At 35.9% G+C, this 10273-nt stretch overlaps 2 protein-coding genes across 6 annotated transcripts in view; both read left to right on the plus strand.

Annotated features, from left to right (window-relative positions):
- The window catches only part of LRMDA (leucine rich melanocyte differentiation associated), a 669624-nt gene that overhangs the window by 122620 nt on the left and 536731 nt on the right, over positions 1 to 10273 (plus strand).
- Positions 1 to 10273, plus strand: part of LOC310902275 (uncharacterized protein) — a 261603-nt gene that overhangs the window by 74872 nt on the left and 176458 nt on the right. Inside the window, exon 3 of one of the 5 annotated variants that reach the window (XR_014586600.1) lies at positions 8704 to 9336. The exons of the other annotated variants lie outside the window; for them this stretch is intronic. The gene's annotated coding sequence lies outside the window, so the exon portion shown is untranslated. Of the gene's footprint in view, positions 1 to 8703; positions 9337 to 10273 lie in introns of those variants that run through there. 5 annotated transcript variants of the gene reach the window in all.

The raw sequence follows: 10273 nt of genomic DNA on the forward strand, positions 1-10273 counted from the left end.
AGGGAACTTGTTGTTTGTTCATTTGTTTTGGTTTTCTTTCTTACTTGCTATCTCAACAATTTACCAGATGCAAATATCCCTGTCTTCCGGCTTGCAAGGGATTTAGATGAGATGCAGTAGAGCCCTGTTTTGTTAATAATGATAATACAGTGGTGTAAAGTTGAAATCTAATCCTTTCAGGAGTGAGTTTGTTTGTGCTTTTTCTCCCTAATGTTGGCTCAAGTGAGGTACATGAGAGAGAGAGAGAGAGAATACAAATGTGATATATTCTTTCTGTTTGTATGTGCATTTTGCTATATACCTATACGTATTAGGTATGTTACACACAAATGGTTTTAAAGTGAGGAATACATCTGCTTCTCAACACAGAGAAACTAAATTTTTGCAAGCACAGGAAAAAACAAATCTATACCAACTAAAAGCAAAGCAAACAGAAAATTAATGTAGCGTTGTTAAGGAACACGCATATAGCTCACAGAAATAAGCTATATCATATCATACTTCAAAGTTTATCTTGTTTGCAACATTAATATGTTAATATTCACTTGACAACTTTTAGTATTAAGAACTTTACATACACATTTTTGCTTAGAGAATCTAGGTACTTCAGCAGGTACACGTAACTGATAAATCTTTTTGTAGTTGTCAAAACAACTTTGTACTTCTTCTTTTACAACTAAAAGCACTTTGACAGTCTGAAACCTGGTATATCAATAGGGAAAGCAAACAGACTATTCATTTTAGTAACACATTTCACCAAGGGTTTTGACATTTTTGAAATATATCGCTTCAAAACACTGAGACAAAGATGATTAAAGGTTGTTACTGGCAAAAACTTTGTTGGTTATCAATGTTATTGATATCACACAGTGACATCATTGCATACTGGTAGAGTCTTGTTTGGAAACTAGGGTAGTTTGACCGTATGGGCTCTATCTGCATGTCTCATTGTAGTTTGTGCACTAGCTTCTATGTCTCTAGGGCCTCCAAAAATAAATAAATAACAATGCTAACCTAGATGCTGCCTGGTGATTGTCATTGTTTGTAGTCTACCTGTCAGTTCTCAGTTTTGTTGATGTATGGAACAGCATTGTCCTGATGGCTAAAGTCACTCACAATTTACTCGAACCAGAGATGCTGCCAGGGTAGGACTGGTTTAGAAAGACAAAATAGACTACAGTGACCTGATATTTTGCTTTTCAGTCCGGAAAACTTGTGATGTGTTTGGCCATAGTGTGCATTGTAATCAGAAATAGGACCTTTGCACCACAATGCTTTATGATGCCAATTTCCCCAGTGTGCTCATATGGCTTTTGGTTTGTGATTGTTTCTCAGTTTAACTGCATAATTTTTCTCCTTTTAAGCTGTTGAGAAATCACAGATGTTATTGGGAATGTCTTGCCAGACACCAAGAATACATAGAAATATACAGTTGTACTCTTGCAGAGTTTCACAGCTGGTGAAAAGAGCACTCTCTGATACACCCTTGCAAAATAATATACGAAATAGAGGTGCTAGTCTTATTTTTTTAAATTGTGTTAATATCATGTTATTAAGGATAACATTAATATTTAGTTTATTGTGCTAGGGAAAGAAACAAACTGATCAACTCAAAATAAACACGAGATCTGTCTAACTGGACTCTGTGGTGTTATGGGTGAGACTTGAAGTGTGTGTTCAGAGTGTACTGGAGACTAGGATCTTAATTTGTTGCAGAGGCAACTTCTGCATATATATAGTGTTGTTATGCACAGTATTTATGTTTAGATTAATTAATCTGGGACAGTTTAAAGCTTTGTCAAGTTTCCCTTGAAAGATGAGTCCTTAGGCTAAAGTTCAGACTTAAAGTTGATGTACTTCTATCCAGACACAAGTTCGTGAGTGAAAACTTTTCTAAGTGTTAATGAGAATATAGTTGTGTTGCTTTGCATTTTTAAACACTTGTCTATTTTTGATACAGTTTTGTATTTCAGTGAAACCTTGGAACTTTTAGCTGAAAGATCATTGAACAGTGGAGTCTGGATATCTGTCTCATTTTGGCTTTCCGTTTTAGTAACTCCAAGCCTTCTGTGTAGTATATAAATTGGACAGCATGCTGTGTGGTTTAAAAAGAAGGAAGAAAAAAAAATTACTCATGGAAAATTACTAATCAGCATTAAATATATATTTGTTTTAAGAGAACTGTAATCAAAGATGCTTTGTGAAGAAGTAGGAAATCACTATGAGCTGAAGCTCTCAATATGTAGGATGTATGTCACACAAAATTATTCATCCCACTTTCTTTTGGCATGGACAAGTAACATCTATGCTGATTTGTTTGTTTACTCATTTTTGTTGTTACTATCGACGGAAAAAAAAACAACAAACATAATATGAGAATGATTGATTGTGGAATGAAGCCATAGGCTGACTCATCCCATATAAACTAATAACACAAATATTAATGGCAGCACATTTCACATGAGCTTGTTTTTTCAACAGAGTTGTTTAGGCTCCTGAGACTTATCCTAACAGTAGTTCTAGACACAATCAATAAAAATTTTTATTGCTTTTGCAAAGTGAATTTGAAAACTCTGAGACTAGGATATCTGGAGATGAGTTGCTTTAATCATTCCACTGCCAAACTCTTGGCAGCACAATTATCTGGTTTTAAATTAAGCCCATTTCTAAGCTATGGATATTTAAGACAAGTGAAGTGTCCTTAGCAGTGCTAGCCTCATCCTAACGTACTAACATTCTCCTTCACCTACTTCAAAGATGCAGTATGTTAGCAATCTATATGTTGACTTTATCATGACTATTTCATGATAACTGCCTGTCCAGGAAGAGTTATTTAATGGGTGGTGGTAAAAATCATGATTGACACAGGCTTGTCTTACTAGAAATGGAAAGGTTGTTCTCAGTGAAAAAGGGAAAGCTGTTTACATACCATGCTGCTTTTCAGGTGCCAAAATTGCTTACGTGGAAGTAAGCAATAATTTTCCTTTCTCTGTAGTTAATTGATAGGAAGTTCAGATACTCTTGTATTTCTAGATGGATGACTGTCCTTTTGCTAGAAATACAATTCAGATAGTACGAAAACTTCTAAATCACTTAACGCTTTAATCTTGCATAGAGTTTCTAATGGAAACATGTATTTCAATATGTGACTTCTTTATAAAGGAGTTTTCTATATCAGAGTTGAAAAAATGTCAAAAATACTGATGAGCAACGGAATAGTTTTACAAATGAGTTCCTGATGTGTAGGCCCTTTTTTGTTTTCCTTACCAAATCCTTCTTTTCTGTAGGGAAGTTCTTGAAGGGTTGTTAATTTATATGGAGGAAAAGGATTATTTGCAAAACAGATGCTGTGTGCTTATAGCATCTTGTGGGAGTGAAAGTGAAGTGCCTAAGAAATCTGTACTTTATCTGAAAATATGTCTGAGTTTAAAATGTCTCCTAACATTATATAACACAAAAGCAAATTTCCCAATATTGGAGTCAGTAACGCTACAACCAATGAAGATTAGCTGAGGCTTTACCAGATTATATACTCAAACTTTAAGAGGATTTGTCAATAGGGAATGTAGAGGGTTTCTCTGGTTTATGGGTTTGGTGGTTGGTGTTTTTTTTTTCTTGGTTGTTTTGTTTTTTTGTGCTTTCTTTTTTAATGTAGATGAATCAAAATTTATCTTTGGAGAATAAATATGTTGAACTGAGAAAAATCTGAAATGTGAGAAATATTAGTTGTATTTTTTTATGATTATGGCTCAGATACAAGCCCTGTGATTGTAGATACTTTACACCCAGTACTGATTCTGTTGTTCTCACTGTTGCCTTATTATCCATCCCTTTGATGTTGCAATGAGACTTTTTTGTTTATTTTTCTTCTCAGCGAAGTCTTTTGTAGGTACCGGAGTTTCAGTTCGAGAGACAACCAACCAATATTTTTCTATCGCATAAGGATGTAACTCTACATTTAAATTTATTGTAAAACATTATGCTCATCTGTAATTATATTACTTTAAAATAAAGCCTTCATCCGCTCTAAGATCTTTTGATGTCCCTTCCCTGCTGACTCTTTTTTTCTTGTTCCCACTTACATTAATGTGAAGAGACAGTTGAGTAAATGCACAGTGAACTTCAAAACCTAGTAATTGTTTTTCAGAAAGAATGAAACTTGTGAATTAGATATGGATTGTAAAAGAACACCAGAGCTGATTAGCGTTCGTTCGGTTTGCCTGCTGGACCGTTCTGACACCTGTCTTCCAGCTTTCCCCATAAATGCCATTGCTGATCCCTCTGTACTGCCAGTCACATGACAGCCGGGGAGAACTTGTGGGTGGGAGTTAAAAGACTCCCAGTGAACCTTGTCAGGCTTAGCAATTCATGAAACTAGACATAAAAGGCAACGTTAAACAAAGATGAGTTGAATCCATTTACATGCAAACTGTAGTTATCTGTATAAAAAAAGCCGGGAACGGGTGAATGTTGAAGGGGTTACTATTTCTTTCTTTCTTTTAGGATGTATAGATAATGAGTTGTGTAAGACTTAGAGGTGGGAAAATAAACCAACTTTCAAGGCATTGAAAAATTGCTTTTTAGGAAAAATCCTTTTCATCCTAACCATCTGGTTGCATCTTGTTTACAGCACAGTGTGCCAGTTTGTGCTTATTAATCATGCTTACACAAGTATCTTAATTACTCCCCATGTAGCTGCTCTGTTTTGAACTCAGAAGTTGACCTTTCTCTTTTTATTCCTTTAAACCATTAATCATACATAATCAACGCCAACAGGGCAGAGCTATGGAGAAAGCTACCCAGGTTCCAAAAGCACATGCTAGTCTTGAGAAACCATGTATTCGAGAGTGACTGCATTGCTATCAGTCAGGCATATCTTAATTAATGATGGCTTTGTGTGCATGCATACCTATGCTCCTGTAACCCAGTTTTGTTCTCCCGTTTTGCTTCCATCTATTGAGGTAACAGTTGCTTCCCTAATTTATGATACTGAAGATTAAAAAAAAAAAAAAAAGGTCTCTACGGAAAACCTTCAGATGTGACCAAAAAAGGATCTATTTATTTTGGCTATGTTCTATGGTTGTTTCTGTAATTAAATTTTGGGAGGATATAGGGTGGCCAAAAACGTTTCTAGGATATATCTTCAAGGATGAATAACTGTCTCAAGAGTGTGAATTCTTCAAAAATTACAGGAGTAACAAGCTAATTTCTCTTCTTCCCTGCCTTCCTCATTTAAAAATAATAATAATAAAGTTTGAAAAAAGTTTATAAAACTGAAAGAGTGGGCCTAGAATTTCAGAAACAGCATTCTACTTTCTAGTATTCTAGGCAAATTATAGTGTACACAAGTAATGTTGCCTGCCCTGAAACTCTTCAGCATAATGAAAATTTCATAAGTATTCTAAAAAGAGGGAACTATCCAGCCTACTATTTCAGTCAGCTTGCATGTTTATATACCGAAAAGATTTGCAAGTATGACTTGCATTTTCTCTCTACTCTTGTTGGATTTTTGTTGTTTTTGCCATAAATACTGTATTTGGAATTTGTCATCTATTCTCAGTTGTACTTACTGGAGATGTGATTTCACTTGCAGAAGCTTTAACCACAGTTAAGGCTTTCTTAAAAGCCTTATGATTATGCTATCATAATAAACAGTTTGTTTATTTTTATTGCTGCTATGAAAAAAGTATTTCCAAACAAAGCACAACAGGAACAGAAAAAGATGAAAAATCTGTATCAGAAAATTTACATCATGAGACTTATTAATATTTAATTCAGGTAAAAGCTTTGCCATTCCACATGCAGAAAAAATGCACAGTTGTCTCATGTTAAAAACTACTTGTTCATATGCTGACTTCACTATGGACTGTTGCATCCAGTCGAGTGCATATTCCATTTCCATCAGACTTTTTCCTTGATTTGAGCTGAAAACTTTAGTCTTTGAAAAGAGCTCTGTATAGACTTTCTGCATAGCTTGTGTGTCATCTTGGTGTGCTTACACTTTTGATGGTTTTGAGTACTAGAAGGTTCTTGAATGTTGTAAAACAGTTTAAGTACAAACAGATTTTCTTGGTTTCATCTAACAAAATTATTTTCAGAACCTAAAATGAAACATTTATATTTTGCATAGGGGAACTCCTGCTAAACTGTAGATGAGTCTCCACTCCCTTACGGGCAGCTAAGGACTGTGTTTCCAGTGACATATTGTGGGTTCCTGTAAAACAGAAGGATTTTCCTTGTTAGATTTGCTATTGATAAAATGTGTCTGAGGAGCAGGGTGAGTAGGAGATTTTTTTTTTGCTGATATGTCAAATAGAAACAGAGTAAAAACCATCATGGGATTATTTTTGGCAATTCTACTCAACGCTGAAATAAGGAGAGGAGGCTGTTAATTTGTGACAAGACAGAAGACTTTTGGTGCATCTGAACCATGTGATACTCAAAGCGTAGATGTGAGCCATGGTGATAACTTTGTGGTGGTGGCACATCAAGTTCATCTCAGTCAGAAGGGGCCCACACTGATGACTTTTCCTTGCTGGCATATAGCCTGAAGGCAAAAGGTGGCTCACTGGTAGTGTTGCCTGACTGACCAAGTGTAGCTATCCTATCCAGAAGGCAGTTCTCCGTCCGGGAGTTAGAGTTCCACGTAGCAGTTGACGTGAGTAATGCCAGTGCCGTGCCACACATACAGTGTAGCCGTCAGTCCCTGCTCATGCATGTGTGCCTCGGTTGCGGGCTGAAGTCCACCAGTGCATTGCAGTGGGGAGGTTGCCTGCAGCCCTGCACAGCACCAGTGGTTACGCTGCCTGTGTTGGCTTTGCCACTTTCTAAAGCTGCCGCAACAAGTTCTCATGTGAATATCCTGTTTATTTGTAAGGAGAAATGATGAATAGAATTGTTTTCTTTGAAGAAAGCCCTACACAAGCTTGAGGGAAGGAAACAGGGCAACCTTTTTTAGGGCTGGGATCTGCACGGTGTGCTGCACTTGGGTTTGAGGCCTGCTGCGTGCTGCATGGCTCCCAGCATCTGAGGGGACAAAGATTGCCTACATAATCCCATTTCTCCTTATAGTGTTAGCTCCAACAAATAGCATTTGAGAGGTGATTTACAGAGCTTGTGTCTTACTGGGATGATAACAAGCCAGCACCTCCAGGATTAATCCTAAGTAGCTCACTAGTGTTCCTGTCCTGCCTGGACATATTCAACTGATTGCTACTTTCTTTGTTCTTCACATTCTTTGTTTGCTTTGAGTATTTAAATTGTAAAAAGGCAGAGTGGGACTGATGGTGGGGTAAGTAAAGCTACCTTTCATCACAAGCAGTTTTCAGTATCAGAGTATTTTTCTGGTAGAAGCTGCCTTTCAGAATTCACAGTTGGCTCATCAGCCTGTTGACAGCTTTTAATTTTTGTGTAAGTTGAAAGGATGATGATGTTACAGAGAAGAAATTCTCCAGATTTGTAATAAATGAAGACAATATAGAAACAGTTGTTCCCATCAGTGCCTATTAAAATGTGGTGACCTACTGTACCTTTCATTTTTTATCTTCATTTTCTTTCATTCTTTTGCTGTATTGATGATAACTTTGTTACTTGGTCTTCATGTACTTTATTGTTTCTCCTCCTCCAGATTATTTTATAGCCTAATATTTTGAATTTATCTCCATATTCAGGAAATAAATGTTTCCTGAATGAAACACCACAGTTTTAATCACATGCTTCTAACTGAAATATTTGGTTTCTAATGGTCTTATCATTAAAGACAATGTGTTTCATTGGCCTCTTTCCCCTTCACTGCATCTTAACTTATTTAACCTCATGTTCATGATTGTACACTTGAATTTACATTCATGTGGTTCCTTCTCCTTAATTCTAATGTAAAATTCTAATGGAAAACTTTCTCATTGCATATTTGCCCTCTTGAAGTTGAAATACATGGCTATCTCAAATGAATCTTAAGCGTTTTCTGTGAAGCTCTTCATTGATTTGTCCACTGAGGTCACATGAGTCCACAGCAGGTCTAAACCAGGCGCATGTCTATGTGAAACCAATGTTAGAGAATTTTAATTAATTATAGGTCAAAAAAAATAATCCCAAGATGTACTATTTTTTGGAGTACAGGTTGTTAGAAATTTGGTCTACTTGCTCAACTTAAAATTCTTGAACCTGCATCTGTGGTGACATGCCAGCATGTAGTTGTTAGCTTTTGGGCCTAAGGACAACCTTCACCTCGAAAGTTTTTTTTTTTTTTCTCCTTTTTCAAATGCAGTCATTTATGTACACATGGTATATATATATATATATATATATATATATATATAAAAAAGTGGACTTCTACTTTATGCAAAAGGTTGGTTTTACTACTGTAAAACTGTCTTTTGTTTTTGTTTTGGTGGAGGAAGGGTAAACAGAACTGTTTTCCTATTAATTTTTATTTCCTTTTGATTTAGTAGTTAAATAAACTAGCTGCATCTATATTAAATTTTAAGCTTGATACAAAAATGGAATATTAGCTGTGGAAGCTGGATTGCCTGCATGTTTTGTTGCTTCTCTATAGAGAAGCTTAGGCCTAGATTCTATAAAACTCACAGATACAAACTTGGGAGGTGATGTTTTATATATCATTTTTTTGGCAGTAGTGTTCACTGGAAATATTCCCTCTATCATCACTGACTGCTTGTTTCTGCTTCTGTGTCACTTCCTCAGCTGTACTAGCATATCTGGCAGGCAATGTGCAGTGCATGCAGGCCTGAAAAAAAATACTGGAAGGAAGGTGGAAAGACTGTAACATCTTAAACTGGTGTCATCACTGAAGACAGCATGCCCTGGAGCTGCAACCTTCCTTCTGGAGGATTTCTTGGTCTGCTGATGGGGTAGAAATACAGAGATATGCTACTTATTTTGTTTTTCATTCTCCCAGAGTTTGAGGGCTCTGTAGTAGAAGTAGCCTTTGGATAGTTGAGTCCTGTTTGTTTATGGGTTTTTCATGTCATTCAAAACTCCTCAGTATTGTGTATCCATCTATGTAACACATCTGTAGGACAGGATAGATGTAGAGATAACTGTTTAAAATGGAGTACAAAAATGTTGTTCTCTATGATCATGTTAGGACACACAGGTAAAAATTTTTTCTCTAGTGTCCTTGTTTAAAATCTTGAATTCTAAAATGAGAAATGAACAATAAATAAAGCCAAATGAATGAAAGATAATAATTAACATGAAGCCAGTTTCATTATAGCTAGCATTTCATATTTTATATTGAAATGAAGATTGATCTTAAAATGTATTCCTAATTCACTCTAATTGAACTGCTCTGCTAATAAAACACAATTTCTCTAATGTTTTCTTCCATTCCTGTATTACTTTTTACCACTAAGCACAGTAAATTCTTTTGGGGGTGGGAAGAAGCCCATTATAGCTTGACTTGGTAAGTGTGTCTTTTAAAGGACTATGATTATGAAGAAAAGGATATTTTAACAGGCAGTCCAATGAATTCTTCTTATATTTCTCTCTTTACTCCTCTTTTACCTAGTATAGGCATTAACTTGTTCATAATATGCATATTACATTTTTGCCTAGCAGATTTATGTACCTATTTGAATGCAGGAATTACTCCACCCAGAAATAAACAAAATCAGTCCCCCCTCCCCTTCCCCACCCCACCCCGCTCAAAAAAAAAATAAATCCTTCTCTGAGTTCTAAATTAGGGCTGACCAATATTTAGCAATGCCTTTTTTGACAGAGCCCCTGACACTATGTTGTGGTGTAGATTAAGATTAGAATCACTTGGATTTTTTTATTGCCTCTTGTGTTGGGTGATGTCTGTAAGGATCACGCTGGTTCTTTCCTTTGAGATGATATAACTAAAGGAGAATTATCAGAATGCTTTTAAATGAATTAACAATGCTACAGAGTAGAATTAATAGATGTGGTCAAATTAGTGCCATCCTTTACACAATGTTTTGTAAATGAGCCAGTTATACCTGTTTATATACTCTGAATCATTTTGTGGGTTATCTCAGATGTTGATCTGTCCTTGACATCACTTTGGTGCCTGAGCTAAACCCTTGGAGATGATAGCATTAGCGCAATGTCAGTTTTGTCATTTGGAAGCAGTCAAATTGCAGTCTGAATAGAGTCCAATACAACAGTACATAGATGACTTTAAAACTTGGCTTTAACCTTCAAAGATTACTGAAGGATAACAGAATATATTTTTTTTCATTCAAAAATCAATTTAAATATTGATAATTTTTTAAGGACAGCTTGAAAGTAC

The sequence above is a fragment of the Anser anser genome, assembly GCF_964211835.1.
Source record: "Anser anser genome assembly, chromosome: 7".
NCBI lineage: Eukaryota > Metazoa > Chordata > Aves > Anseriformes > Anatidae > Anser > Anser anser.